This window comes from Uloborus diversus, chromosome 2, assembly GCF_026930045.1.
Source record: "Uloborus diversus isolate 005 chromosome 2, Udiv.v.3.1, whole genome shotgun sequence".
Taxonomy (NCBI): Eukaryota; Metazoa; Arthropoda; class Arachnida; order Araneae; family Uloboridae; genus Uloborus; species Uloborus diversus.
Genome location: NC_072732.1, coordinates 90194735 through 90209515, shown reverse-complemented (window position 1 = coordinate 90209515; position 14781 = coordinate 90194735).

Sequence of the window (14781 nt, the reverse complement as noted above, 5' to 3'; positions counted from 1 at the left end):
TGTGACCCTAAAAAATTTCACATAAGGTTCACAGGTTGCATTGTTTCTTGATTCGGATTTGGTAGCTGTGAAGCTGTGGCTCTAAAAGACTTCACAAGAGGTTCACAAGTTGCATTGACGGAACGTACGAAGCGGGAGGGGGGCGAGAGGGAGCAATTGCCTTCTCACTTCTATAAATAAAGGGCCCTCACTGCTTAGGGTTAATAATTAACGATCAGTCGGTCGAAGATTTTTTGCAGGGAGGATTAATTTATTCCACAAAAGTAAAGACAAATATTTAACAATTCCAGATATTCGTATGTAGGCTTTTCTCATGCTATCTTTGAAAAGAAACTTTGAATTCGAAGAGAATGTCTACATTGACTATTCGTTCCGATTTTTGACGCCATATGCGAGAGTTTTTTTTCTTTTGAGGTCATTTAATCATTATTGATATTGAAAATCAATAATAAAGCCTAGTTTTACAAACGCACACATAGCTTCAGGAGTGCTGCCTTCTAAACACTGAGTTTAGTTTAACGACTATAAAATGATTTATTTATTGACTTACATGAAACATTGACAGTATTAATAAATCCAGAACGTCATGGATTTTAGGAATGAAGTTACAATTGAAAAATAAATCAATCAGATTTTTTCCCCCCTTTTCAGAAGGTACTCTTTCTGTTACAATTAAATGCACCATTACTCAACATTTGCTGCGATCAACTTTTCTGAAAAAATGTCATTTCACAACAGCAGAGTGATAGTCAAAAAAATAAATTAATTAAAATAATAATATGAAATAGTTTCGTTTTTGCTCCAAAAAGCTTATATTTGCACAATTCAGTGAAAACTACAACCTTATACTGCAGTTACTAATAAGTTACTGCTTCGGAATGACATCGTGAACCAGCCTAGGAATTATATTTAAATATTTTTTGTATGAAGAAGTTCTAATGAGACGGGAAATGCGGCTCACTTAAGGTTAAACATGAATAGCTATAGTCAAATTTATACAATAAAAAATATCTTTTATTTATTTTCTTTCTTTCTTTTTTTTTGGTGCTAACAGCTTTAAGATTTTTATATTTATTTATTTATTTATTTTCATTTATTTATTTATTTATTTTTTTGAGCAATGACGAATTGCTTATTAAGCTCACTTGATCGAGATTGATGTTGCTCTGATTTTTCAGGTTACCATGACGAAGAGAATAAGTCTATCTCGTTGTTTTAATATTTATTGACAGGACAAATTTTCGTAAAAAAAATTTCGTTATGGTTACAAATTATGTCTAAAGTAAGAAAAACAACGTTAAAAAAAGCACAAATTTGCCAATTACAGCAGACACGTGTTTCGGCGTTACAGGACGCCTTTTTCAATGCAAAAAGTAATGAGCTTATGGATAAAAAGACATTGAGCTTTTTGCAATGAAAAAGGCGTTCCCGGTAACGCCGAAACACGTGTCTGCTGTAATTGTCAAATTTGTGCTTTTTTTTAACGTTGTTTTACTTACTTAAATTATATCTACTTTATAAAGAGATATTTGAGTGAGTGGGATTGCCCACTGAGTGTCACTCAACCCTCTCCTCATTTTCTCCTAATAGCTTCGCTAGCTCAACCCGCTTGTAAATGTTTTACACATTGCTTCTAAAATAATGTCTTTTTTTAAGTTATATCATCAGTGCAATAAAAAAGTGCTACAGTGAAAGTTTCACGGAAGCAAACTTCAATTGATTCCAACCAAAGGTGGAAAACGAAGATCGTCAGTTTAATCAAGAAGTTCCTTTCAAAACAGAGGCGCCCATTGCAAATTGCTGCAATGGAAATTTCGCTGCCCTGATTTTTGAAGTTGATTCCTACCAATCAAGCAGGATAATATTAGAAAAGTGTGTGCCCAAAGTATAGGAGTAGTTCCTCTCAGAATAAAGGGGGTCATAAAAGTTTAAAATGGGTGAATGATGAATGAGAGTTGGCAAAACAAAATATCTTATGAAGAGAGTTCGGATGGCGTGAATACGAGTTCGGCACAGTTTTCACATAACAATGGCGTCGTCATTAAGTCATTGTGTCTACTGGTGATTCCCAGATTGAACAAAATGAAGGTAAATGGCGCTACTTAGTAATTCACCCTTTTCATAAAAGATGCTCGCAAATTAGAAATCATCCGATTCAATTACATAATTTTGCAACATCATTACGCGTTCTCTACGCAACAATGAATGAACAAACTAGGTTAAAAGAATTCTCTTTGTGGCTTCTGGAATGTTTCGGATGGAGGCAACACCCTATCAACCTTTATCTCAAAGAAAAGTTTCACTTCACTATCCATTAAAAAAAAAATAAAATAAAATAAAAAGAATAAAATAAAACTTGTGATCGCTAACTTCCGGATGAAAAACTGGAAAAAGGTTACAGAAAAAAATGTTTTAAAACAATGCAATATATTTTTTTGATTTTTTTTTTTTTTTTGCATGAATATTTAGCAAGCATCACACACTTTTAAACTTTATGTAAGGTGCTAAAAGAAAAAAAAAAGGCTTAAATATTTGGTTTCATAAAAATGCTAATGATGTGCCTCTAGTTTGCAATAAAACTAACACATGCTTTGAAACAGAACTGTAAAAAAAATCCGAAACGTTACCGGTTATTTCCACGGAACGTTTCGGGATTTCACAGGTTTTTACCAATTTCCTGTGAAGTTTAAGTATCTTTCAAAAAGGTTTCCTGAATTACTCACGAGTTACACGAATGCAGACTCCTCACTAGCGTGAAAAAAATTTTTTTAGCTACGAGTTTGAAGATTATCCGAGTGTATTTTTTAAGTGTATTGTCTTTAGTTCGCTTACGGCCCGTCTAGGTTGATTAAGCTTCCAACGAGAGCGAATAAGCTTCTAGATAGTTGCATCTTTGCAAGACAAGACTTGTAGGCTTGGGAGATGCTTGGTTCTTACTTGCAATTCTACCTTAGCGTTGTAGCCACAATTGCGTTGACGCTTCTGGAGCTTACTTCGTAACTCTGGAAGTTTCTAATAAGTTGTACTAAACCTATCGAATTCCACTTGCTGGCTTTAACCGGTGAGATCTCCATATTCTTCAGAAAGATTCAAGACTAATTTCTGGAAGGTTACTGCTTTTTAGCGAAAAAAGTTCCTAGTTTTGCAATGTATGTTACTGGCAGATATTGGGTACATCAGCTGCTAACTACTCTCCCGGAACGTTTTTGAATCGTCTTTACAGTAAGTTTTTCGCACTGTTTAGATCTATCCAAAACTATATACTAACTTTAAAAATAGCTTGGCTAAAAAAAACGAGCTGATATGTAACTTCCTTTTACGCCAATTTAATGATAATAGTGCCTTGGAGTAAGCAAAGAAACATTAAAAATTTTTACCCCAAGTTTATTGCGAACTGAAGCAAAAAAAAAAAAAAAAAAACCGTTTTATACAGATTAGTTTTCCCAATATTGGACAATTTAATGTGATTCAATGGTTAACTCTCTGTATATCGGCAATAGTGGCCAAAATGAAAAATGAATCCAGATTTTAAAAAAATGCCAAATTTGTCGCCAAGTTGGCGAAAAAACTTGGCGACTAAAAGCTGGCGATATATTGCCAAGTGTTTGGCAAATTATAACACCACTTCACTGTTAAAACTACAGGATGCATTCGGCACCTTTCAGGGGAGAAACGCTTGTTCACCACCGACACCCAATACGGAGCCGAAATCGCACCTCTAAATAGGATGAAAAACAGGCACCTTTTAAAAAATAGACAGCCGGAGTGAAAAAAAGGAACCTTTGGAGAGAGAGATGGTACCCTTACTATAGATCCTCCTCCCCCCTCCCCCGTATTGTGTGCGTTTTTGAATACAGTTGTGGTTTTTTTTTTAAAGTTTTGTTTTGATTTATGATATTCTTCGTTTTGGACATTTTTTACATTGAACTCGATACTGGAAATGATTAAAACATGTAATTACAGCATTTGATCATATTTCAGAGTTTTCAACATAGTTAAGAAGTGCTCATTGCTCTAACTCAGTGTTTCTCAACCTCTTTTGACTCACGGGCGCGGTAAAAACAAATGAAAGACTTTGCGAACCAGTGAAATCTTTATCGCTTTCTTAAAAATTTATAAAATAAATAATATTAATAATAACTCTAGGGCCGTTAAAAACATGTGAAAAATTCAGAGTTCTGACGAGTTTTTTTTTTCTTTTTTTTTACAAAAAGTAATGTTAAGAATTTATGAAAAAATGAATGTCTACCCATTTACTTGGTATCAAAGATCTGTCACAAATCGTTATAATTTAAAGACGAGTAATTATTTAAATAATGTGAGAAATTATACATTTACTAAAACCTTGACACATTCCGAAAATGAAGCATAGCTGTACTTATGGATTATTTACACGAAGAGCCAAAAGTATTCAGGGATATCACAGTTACGGAAAAACACAAAATCGTTTCATAAACGTTAATCAAGAGTAACAAAATGAAATGCACATGAAGTTTTTCGATAATTAAAAAACCAAAAGAAATTTATAACGCTATCCAGACATTAACCGCTAACAGGAAATGATTCTAACACTTGAATGAAAAAGCCAAAATAATAATAATAATAATAATAATAATAATAATAATAATAAAAACTAGACTGAGAGAGATTTCTTTTTCGCTTTAGCTTTCTGTTATAATCTACGTAGCACAAGAATCATTTTTATTAAGATTCTCACTTGTTGATTATTGATATCTTATCGATTTTTTTTTTTTTTTGGTGATTAATAAAAGCTGCTTATTGAGTACTCAAGAAAATAATGACAGATATTTTTAGTAGCGTTTTGAATGATGGAAATTTCACGATAGTAACGGTTAACGAAAACTAAAAGACAGTAACGGTAACTGAAAAGCAATAAATGCACTTTTGACCACTTAATTATGTTTGAAAGCCATAAAAGCTACAAAGTGATCAATAGCTGTACTCTCTTAAAAAATTTCAGCGATTTTAACTCAGACTGAGTAAATTTTCACTCCTTTCCAGTGTCGAAAACGCACTTTCCTTATAGGAGTGAATTTTATTCCTTTTGCGGAGCGGTTATTTTCACTCCTTTTGGATAAGCTTATTTCACTCCCTTTTGATAAGTGTTTTTCACTCTTTTTAAGACTAAATTAATATCCTAAAGGAGTGGTTGCTTTCTGTTTTGAAAAGCCGCTATTTCGCTCTTTTTTTAGAATAAAATAGGTAAAATCACTCTCCTTTGGTGAAATTGTTGTTTAAACGTGTTTTCATGTGCTTATGCTGTGTATTTGAATTTAAAACTGTTTTTAAAACTTATTTCATTTGAAAGAAAAAATTAGTTTTTTAATTTAAAAAATGAAAAGAAAAATGTTTTTAGTGTTTCCGAAGAGGATGCACAAGAACTGTATGGCAAATACGAAGAATTTTCTTTTTTATTAAAACTTTAACTGGTAATATTTCTTGAACTATACTGGTACATCGTTAAAAATCACCCACGTGCAATACTACGTACATTTCCGAATCTAAAGGTTGAAATAAAACTAAAAAACCCACACAGTTCCAAATAAATAGATTTAAAATTTTGAAACTCTATATTGATATTCTCGGTGTGCCTTTTAACATTAATAATGTTTTAAAAGTTACATCAGTTCAAATTAATTTAAAAAGTCACTCATAAATTGTGACAAGATACGTTTGAATTCAATTTTGTTTCTTCGGGGCCATTCATTAATTACGTAAGGACAATTTTGGCAATTTTTGACCTTCCCTTCCCCCTATGTAAGGGTATGTAAGACTCGCCCCCCCCATCTTAGGTAAGATTCTTTTTTTTCTTCACAATAATAAAATAACAAATATTACATCACTGGGATCGTTCTTAAATTAACTATCATTTTTTTTTAATTTTTTTAAAAACATTTTTGAGTAAAGAAATGTTTACTGTAAGGAATCTAGACCGAATGTTTTTTGACAAATAATTTTTGTATATGATGCGATAATAATTAAAAATAAGACATGCAAAACACAGTGCGATTCTTTTATTATATTTTACACGTTTCATTCTTTGAAACACAAGTAAAAAACAGCTCATCCTATAATACATACTTTTACCTTCCTGAAGCAAATGAAATATAATATTTGCCAAACCACTTGACCGCGGATTTCTAATATAAAATATCGGCTTGGAAAATATTACGTAAGAATGGATCTACCCCCCCCCCCTCTCCAAGCAAGGGTATGTAGAGAATTTTCCACCCCCTCCCCCTCAGGACCCTGAATTAATGAATGGCCCGTTACACATATGAATGAGTGTATTATACAAAGTTTATGATACTCTTTAAAGTTTATTATACACAAAAACAATGTTTGATTATTTTAAAATATACGCAGTGGTTGGAGCTCCGACCATCGGGAGCGGATTCGGTATCCGACCTATAGATTTGCGCATGGTCGGGTCTGTAACACCTGCCTAAAATATATATACAGTACACACACACCAAAGATGGTAACGACTGTTTCAAATGTCATATTTTTGATTCGATATTCGAAATAAAATTGTTGATGAAAGTTTCATTCATTTGGAAGAAAAAGTTACAAAAAGTTCGCCGTAACATTGCACGTGGATGATTTGTAATGATATACGAGCAGTTCAAGAAATATTAACAGTTACAAGTTTTAATAAAAAAAAAGAAAATTCTTCGCACTTACCATGCAGTTTTTGTGCACTTCCTTCAGAAACCTCATTCGGCAACAAATATTGTTTAAATTCATTAAATGAAGACATTTAGATAGGACATCCACTTGGTACTCGCGACCAACGTTGGGTAAGCCTAACGTGGAGGTATAGAAGATTCTCCCTAAACAAAATCACGTGACAGAATCGAACCAATGAAAATGGTTTTGAGTCCTTCTTTTAAAGAATGTTTTTATATTTCGCTCACCAAACGGAGTGTTTCCGAATTTCACGCGAATAAAGAAAAGTTTTAGTCTTGGTTTTTTCGTAAAGCGTCTTTTTTCGATAAAGCTAGCACTCAGAAAGAATGAATGCACCCGCAATAGATTTCACTCTTTTTAAGAGTTATTTTTTCGCTCTTTTGAATTAAGAGTGTACTTACTTGTAATTTCGGATAATTAATCCAAGAAAAATTGTGTTTAAATCCAATAGTGTACTTCATTCAATGTGAAAGACACACAAACGCAATCATTTGTCCGCCATATTGAGGTGGTTGAATGTATGTCTAAGGCTAAAGCGCATGCGCAATGAGCCTTTTTTTTGTGATTGCATGCTGTTTCGGCTCCTCTGCTCTATTTTCTAGCTTGCATTGCACCTTCAGGCACTATGCTTTCACCTTAGAAGGAATATTTTCACTCATCTGGAACCCCTGGTTATAACAGTGTTGAGTTTACATTGAAATTATGATTTCCCTCATAAAAGGTGTAAAAGACCCCCTTTGAAACATCCGAATGCAACCAAAAGAGGAGGTGCACAACTACACCCCACCAGGAGTCTGCATACTAAATTTGAACCTTCTAGGACATACCGTTTTTGAGTTATGCGAGATACATACGCACATACACACATACGCACATACAGCATACGCACACACACGCATACACACATACAAACCTATTACCCCGCATTTTCCAGCATGCCGAAAAGAAGCGAGGTTGACCAGCATGTCGGGAAATTCGAATTTTCCGGCATGCCGAATAATTCGAGGTTTATTTTGCAACAAAACAAAAGTAAATTTCCCCATTCAGTTCCAACCAGAAAGCAAACCACCGTTCGGAACGAGCTGATGTGTGCATCACATGACTTCCTTTTACTCCAATTTAATGTCATTTCCACATTATTGGCAATTTTAATGTGATTCAATTGTTTACTCTCTTAATATCACCAACAATTGCCAAATTGAAACCAAATTAAAAAAAAAAAAATCGCCAAATTTGTCGCCAAGTTGGTGACAAACTTGGTGACCAAAAAACTGGCGATATGTCGCCCAGTGTCCTACAAATTATAACACCACTTGAGTTTACATTGAAATTAACAATGATTTTCCCCCAAAAAGGATCAAAAGACCCCCTAAGAAACATCCGAATGGTTCCAAAAGAGAAGGTGCATAACTAGCCACCACTAGGAGTCTACGTACCAAATTTTAATTTCTAGGACTTACCGTTTTTGAGTTATGCGAGATACATACGTACATACACATACACATACGCACATACATACGGACGTCAAGAAAAAATTCGCTGTAATTAACTCGGGGGTCGTCAAAATGGATATTTCGGGTGTCTGTACGTTCCTAGGCATATATCCACGTGTGGTCGGGCCGAGAAAAAGAAACCTCAACATTATTGGGGGGGGGGGGGGAAAGAGAGAGAGAGAAAATTTAAAACTAAGGCCGATTTTTGAGTCAAATTTTTTTCCGCGAATACAATACTTCCTGATTTGTAAAAGGTAGTAAAAAACTAAATAAATCCAGAAAGAAACCTTCTTTCAAAAAAAAAAAAAAGTGTATTGCATATAATTTGTGCTTGTTATTTATGGTTGGTCATTATTAATGGATTTAATTATATTCCAATAAAGAAATCAATTCCGAAACAATCATCGTTACTGTTATTTGTTCAGAATTTTTTTAAATAAATTATTTTAGATTCCTTTTAGAAAGGTAAGTTTATTTTTTAATTATTGAACAGCTATGGTAAATTCTTTAGCACTAGTTTAGGGCTTAAATGTTTGCTTGTTTAGTTTTAATTTGATTTTTATAAAATTATTCGTTATTAAACTATTTTTCTTCTAAAAATAACAAATGACATTGTTAGTAAATATTTTTACAAAATTATACTATTTATTAATACTAATAAGATATGTATAGAACTTTGATTCATTTTAAAGCTGAACATATATTTTTTATAATATTATTTTTCTTCGTAATTTCGACTTTTCCGGCATGCCGGAAAGGACCAGGTAACTGTTATTAAAAATCTGGTGACCCCCAAATTTTGCCGCATGCGCGAGATAATGCGGGGTAATGCGGTACGTACATTATAGGATGGTTCAAAAATACATGTAAAAAAAAGTTTCTCCTAGATACCGGGACACCCCTCAATATTTTTAGACTTGTGGGCAGCAATATAGTGGAAGAATTTTAGCTCCCTATTTCAACTGAAAGAGGGTGCTCAATCCCCTCCCCTAAACTTCAATAGTATGGGGAGGGGGGTTAAAAATATACTTCGAACGGAAAAAAACACACACACAATGCTACATATTATAATATACCCTAGAAATATGCATATACATTGCAATAAAACAATTATTTACAAAAAAAAAACCAGCTGGGGAAATTAAGTATTTCTCAATTTGTGGCATTTTCTATAATACGGCCATTAAGGGGTCATTGAGCACCGTCTTAAAATTTGAGTAAGAAGCTAAAACTTTTACAGTATAATACTATTAGTAAGTGTAAAAATAAAAGGGGGGGGGGGGCCGTCCTGGACTCTAGCTGAAAAAAGTTTTTTTGAACCACCCTAATGTACAGTGTCGCAAAATATACACCCGAAAGGGTCGCTAAATGACAACGAGAGAAAATGAAAATGGAGACATGAAAATGGTGCAAAAATCATCAAAAAATGATACATTTGGATATAAATTTTTATTTTCTGATCGTTAGTTAAAGAAGTTAAACACAGCTGGGGGGTTGGACAATGCAAAGTACGGAAAACTCCAAACTCTTTATTCTCGAATGCATCCAATTTGCATGTAGACCGCCTGGGAATGAATTCGTTAAAAAAATAAATTAATAAATAAATCCGATCATTTTTGAAACCCGTTCATTATAATTTATTCTCCTTTATTTTGAAACGTTTATTTTGAAAGAGTACACTGTTCTTGCTTTGCAAAGCTGCTGCTATCCATAGTCTTATTCACTCTCTCTGACAGCTTAGCCAATCTGGACGAACCGTAAATGAACTACAACTGATATACTTATTCAACACACTCAGTCAATCTTTAAACCGGTAGATTTAACCCCTACAGACCTGGTGTCCGGTATACCGGACATGCACTTTAAACAGCTGCTAATCATTTAATAATTGATTTAATTAGTTGATTTTTTTTTTGTAGTTGACACTTTACATTCTACTTATTATAAACTGTGAAATAATTTTTCGTTTTGGGATTGACAACACTGACATATAAGGATTGGGAGATAGAGAGTGGCTCATTTTTCCAACCATGGATTTTCATCTGAAAAGAGAGATTTTTTCCTCTGTTTTTTTTTTAAAAAATATATAATCTTTAATTAATTGTTTTAAACGCTTATATTATGTTTTATAATTGTTTGTAGAACAGTTTATAATGAAGTTTGTTCGGTATTTTATCGTTTTTGTATATAAAATGATGATTTCAAAAATATAAGTCCGGAATATTGGACGTGCCATAACTCTTTCGTTTTCTCCTGCAAACTCAAAATTTTGTCTATAAGATACCCTTTACCATAGTACACTGTGTACCAAATATCAACATTTTTGATCCAATATTTCATAATTCCGACTGAAGAGTTTAAGGCCTCCCTTCATAAAGGTGATTCTTCCATAAAGGTGATAAAACGTTCCCAATATTTCGGAACTTTCTGAATTTTCACCTACTGGGTTTTGCTTACCACAAAGTAAATAAATAAATAAATATAAGTAAATAAATAAATAGATAAATAGATAGATAGAGAGATTGAAATATGGATAGATAAATAAATAAATAAATAGTAATCTGAAAATTGTTGAATTACGGATCCTTCTGGATTTTGAAAGATTAGGGGTCCTATGAAAGTGATATATTTACGAGTACTACTGTGTTAAACAATTTTCTCCTTACAGTTCTCTTTCAGTTTACTAAGCTTCCTTTTTTTTTTTGATTAATCTGCCAAAATTTTAGTTACTCACCGAGTAGCTTTTTCGAACAAAACTAGACCCACAAACAGTACCACCCTATTACCAGATTTCCAGCTCTCACTGAAAGTTAAATGATATGATGACATCCTGTATAAGGAGTGAGGTAAAGATTGCTGGCGTTTCTCTCCACTTGCTACACACGCTGGAAAAACAACTTTCCGGTGATCACAATAATTTTCTTATTTTGGAAGCAACTGAATATTGTAAAAAAGAAAAAAAGTTGTTCGGGAGCAGAGGAGGCCAACGTTTTCGTCGAAGTTTGTTCCCAATTCTTCTGTTTGGCGCTGTTCGGCGAAATTAACGCAAATGCGTGGCCTCTTGACATATTAAGTTAAAAAAAAAATTACATTAGTGGTACCACTTTTTGTACCCGAAACCCTTTTTTTTTTACCCGAGTGCGCGTGCGCGACGAAAAGGAAGGTAATGTGTTTATGAGTTTATGTATGTATGTTTGTTCCTATGTGGCATTCTAGAGGCGGAACGCCTTGGCCAATTTTGATGAATCTTATGTCAATCGATTTGTTTTGACCTTGAGAATGTCACTAAACACATGACAGTAATAAAAATTCACCACAACAACCAGTCGCCATATTTTCAGTTCGGGATATGGTCGCACGCTACCTGCGTGCGACACAATCTGGACAAATGCAGGTAGCGTTTTCGCTGCTTGAATGTTTTTGTTTACTAAGTCTACTAATTCGATTTACATCTCTAACATGTTGCATTTGTTTTTGTCGCGATTCAGAGGACTGAGTTTCGCGACATATAATTATTTGACGGGCTTTTTTAGTTTTGAGAGAAAGATTGGTCTGACGACATTACCGAGCTCGCGTAATCATTAGTGTTTATATAGCTGTGGTTGACCTAAGTTTGTGCATTTTTGCTAAAGGTCAAGCATATGTAGCTTTAAGCCAAATTAGGTCCCTAGAGGGGCTAATAATCAGCAGTTTAGACCACCGCAAGTTACTTAATAATACTCACGATGTAAACTCTCAATGAAACGACAAGATTGCGAAATTTAACGCCTTATCTTCTTCTTTACTAATAATAAAGCTAAAGGTCTGGATCTCTGTCTGCATGTCTAGATGTCTGAATGTCTGTGACGCGCATAGCGCCTAGACCAGGGCTGTCCAATTGGAGGCCCGCATGCCGCATGTGACCCGCCAACACATATTGTGCGGCTCGCATCGGTGTTGACATACATTGATGTTGACATTCCAGCCCTTGTAAAGGCGGATCGGCCTCAGTTTTCCTATTAAAATGTAAGCAAATTGCTTTATAATCCTTCTGTTTCATTATTTTATAACTAACTAGAGAACCCGACAGACGCTGTTCTGTTCAAACTTTGTAAATTGAAAATTTGAATAATTTCAATAAACTATCAAGTGTTTGAACCGTTCTGTTGAAAAAAATAAGCAAAAAAAAAAAAAAATGTTTTAAGCTGATATGGTGTCAGAATGCGCATATTTATTACAACTTGATTTATCTAATGTCCACTGAGCAGTTGTTTTATTAACTATTTTGTCTCCCGTACTTGATGGTTTGTTCCTTCAGCCATACTTAAAAGATAAAAAGCGTCCCCAGACATTAAGTGTAAAAAACTAACTACCTATCTAGAGCAAACGGGAAATCCCGCTGCAACATCCCCCATATGCGAAAGAATAAAACAATCGAAAGTATATCGTTTAAAAAAATGAAAAAGGTAAAAACAGTTCTCTGAATAAGCGAAAATCACTATTCCCCCCCCTCCCCATGTAAATATCCTTCAACTATCTGATTAATATTCTTCACTGCACTGATCTTTTGTGTACAGAACTACACTGTTGTAATTTATCTGGACGAAAATAAAATTTGTTTCCTCTTTAAATTCCTTTATCTTTTCCTTTAATAATTTACTGATTAGTTAGATAATCCTTAAAGTATTCTTGACATTGGTGCCAAAACTCAGATGGATTTGAGCGAGAAACAAATGTTGCTAGGTACGGTACTTTGGGATCAATTTGGTTAGGAAAACCTAAAGCACCGATCCGGTCACATGGTTCAACTACGACGACAGAACACACGTTTTGCGTAAACCTTCCAGTACTTTACTTTAAAATATATCTCGGGACCTAAAATCGTTGCTTTCACGAAATGAAGGCTTCACTCTCTCTACGTTTTATCTACTCTCAATTGACATATCACAGTAGGAAATTTCATTACAAAAAGCAGAGCTGGCTTTCTTATTGTCCTTTGGCAACGGGTTAAATATTTATTTCAGTTCTCGCTCATCAATAGGTTAAAATAAATATTAATCATCTGGGAAATTTTACCATCCAATGTTTAAATTAATTAATTAATTATCAAAAACGTTTCCGATTCGATCCATCGCGCTTCGAAACCATGCTTGCCACAACTTAATTACATGCAAAAAATTTGATCAAAATCGGTCCAGCCGTTAAAAAGCCTTATTGTGACAAACGTACGCACAGAAGATTTTTATATATTAAGATAATTCAACTATTAATTGTTATTGTATATGAGATAAGAGGTTATAGTTTAACTTTTTCAATCTGCGGCCCGCCACGTGATCAGTGACCGGAATTCTGGCCCTTGGGCTCTTTGCAGTTAGACAGCCCTGGCCTAGACCATTCGACCGATTTTCATGAAATTTGGCACAAAATTAGTTTGTACTTTGGGGACGTGCACCTCGAAGCGATTTTTCAAAAATTCGATTTTGTTCTTTTTCTATTCCAATTTTAAGAAAATTTTACCGAGCAAATTATCATAACGTGTGGGCAAGTAAATTATCATAACGTGGACGAGCAAATTACCATAACGTGGGCAAGCAAATGAATATAGCAATACTGGCAAGAAATTCATCGTCCATTATTTGTAAACAGGCGAACCAAATGACCTTTTAATTTTCTACTACGGGCAAAACAGTGCGGGTACTACTAGTAATCATAACAACTAAGTCAATGAAAACTAACTAAAAAGTGTAAAATAAAAATAATTATTAAATAAAAACAAAAAACCCGACTGCGTAAAAACGAAACAAACTAAAGAGAAAAAAATGTAAGATCAATAGTTTAGAATGTTATTAAATACTACTGAACAACTACACCATTGAAATAGTTTTTTAATCGATACACAAATTAAATCGATTCCAATTTTACGGGGTTCCTTGATTGGTCAAAAAGGAATGGGCCCCGACTGTTGACCCTTCTATTATGCTTTTGAATTTATGATTTGTCTTATCTGTGTATCGATTGCAAAACTATTTCAATGGTGTAGTTATTCAGTAGAACTTAATAACATTCTAAACTACCGAGCTTATATTTTTTTCTTTTTAGTTTGTTTGGTTTTACGCAGTTGGGTTTTTTGTTTTTATTTAATAATTATTTTTATTATGAAAACAAAATATATATATTGCAACCCCCCCCCCCTTAACTTTCAAATACATCGATTTCATTAACGTTATCCTGAAGTTACAATTAATTTAAGGGGCTACAAAATTACCATATTTTATGTAAAATAATTTTATGCACCAAAGCATATTAATTTCACATTATATTGTATTCTAAGTATTGATAGTTTTATTACATTTAACAACACACACAAAAGTACAGAAAAACAGATGTTTAAAATAACACATAAATGAAATATTAATACAATGTTAATGCAATTGGTAGGTTTGGTTTTGAACGCTAATTTCCTAAAACCGCGTACAATTGAAAATGTATCGATATTCTAAATGTGGGCGATCAGCAGAGATGGGCATATTCGTATTCGTAAATCCGAATCCGAATTTGATTCACAGCACCTTAACGTGTCAATCCGAATACGAATACA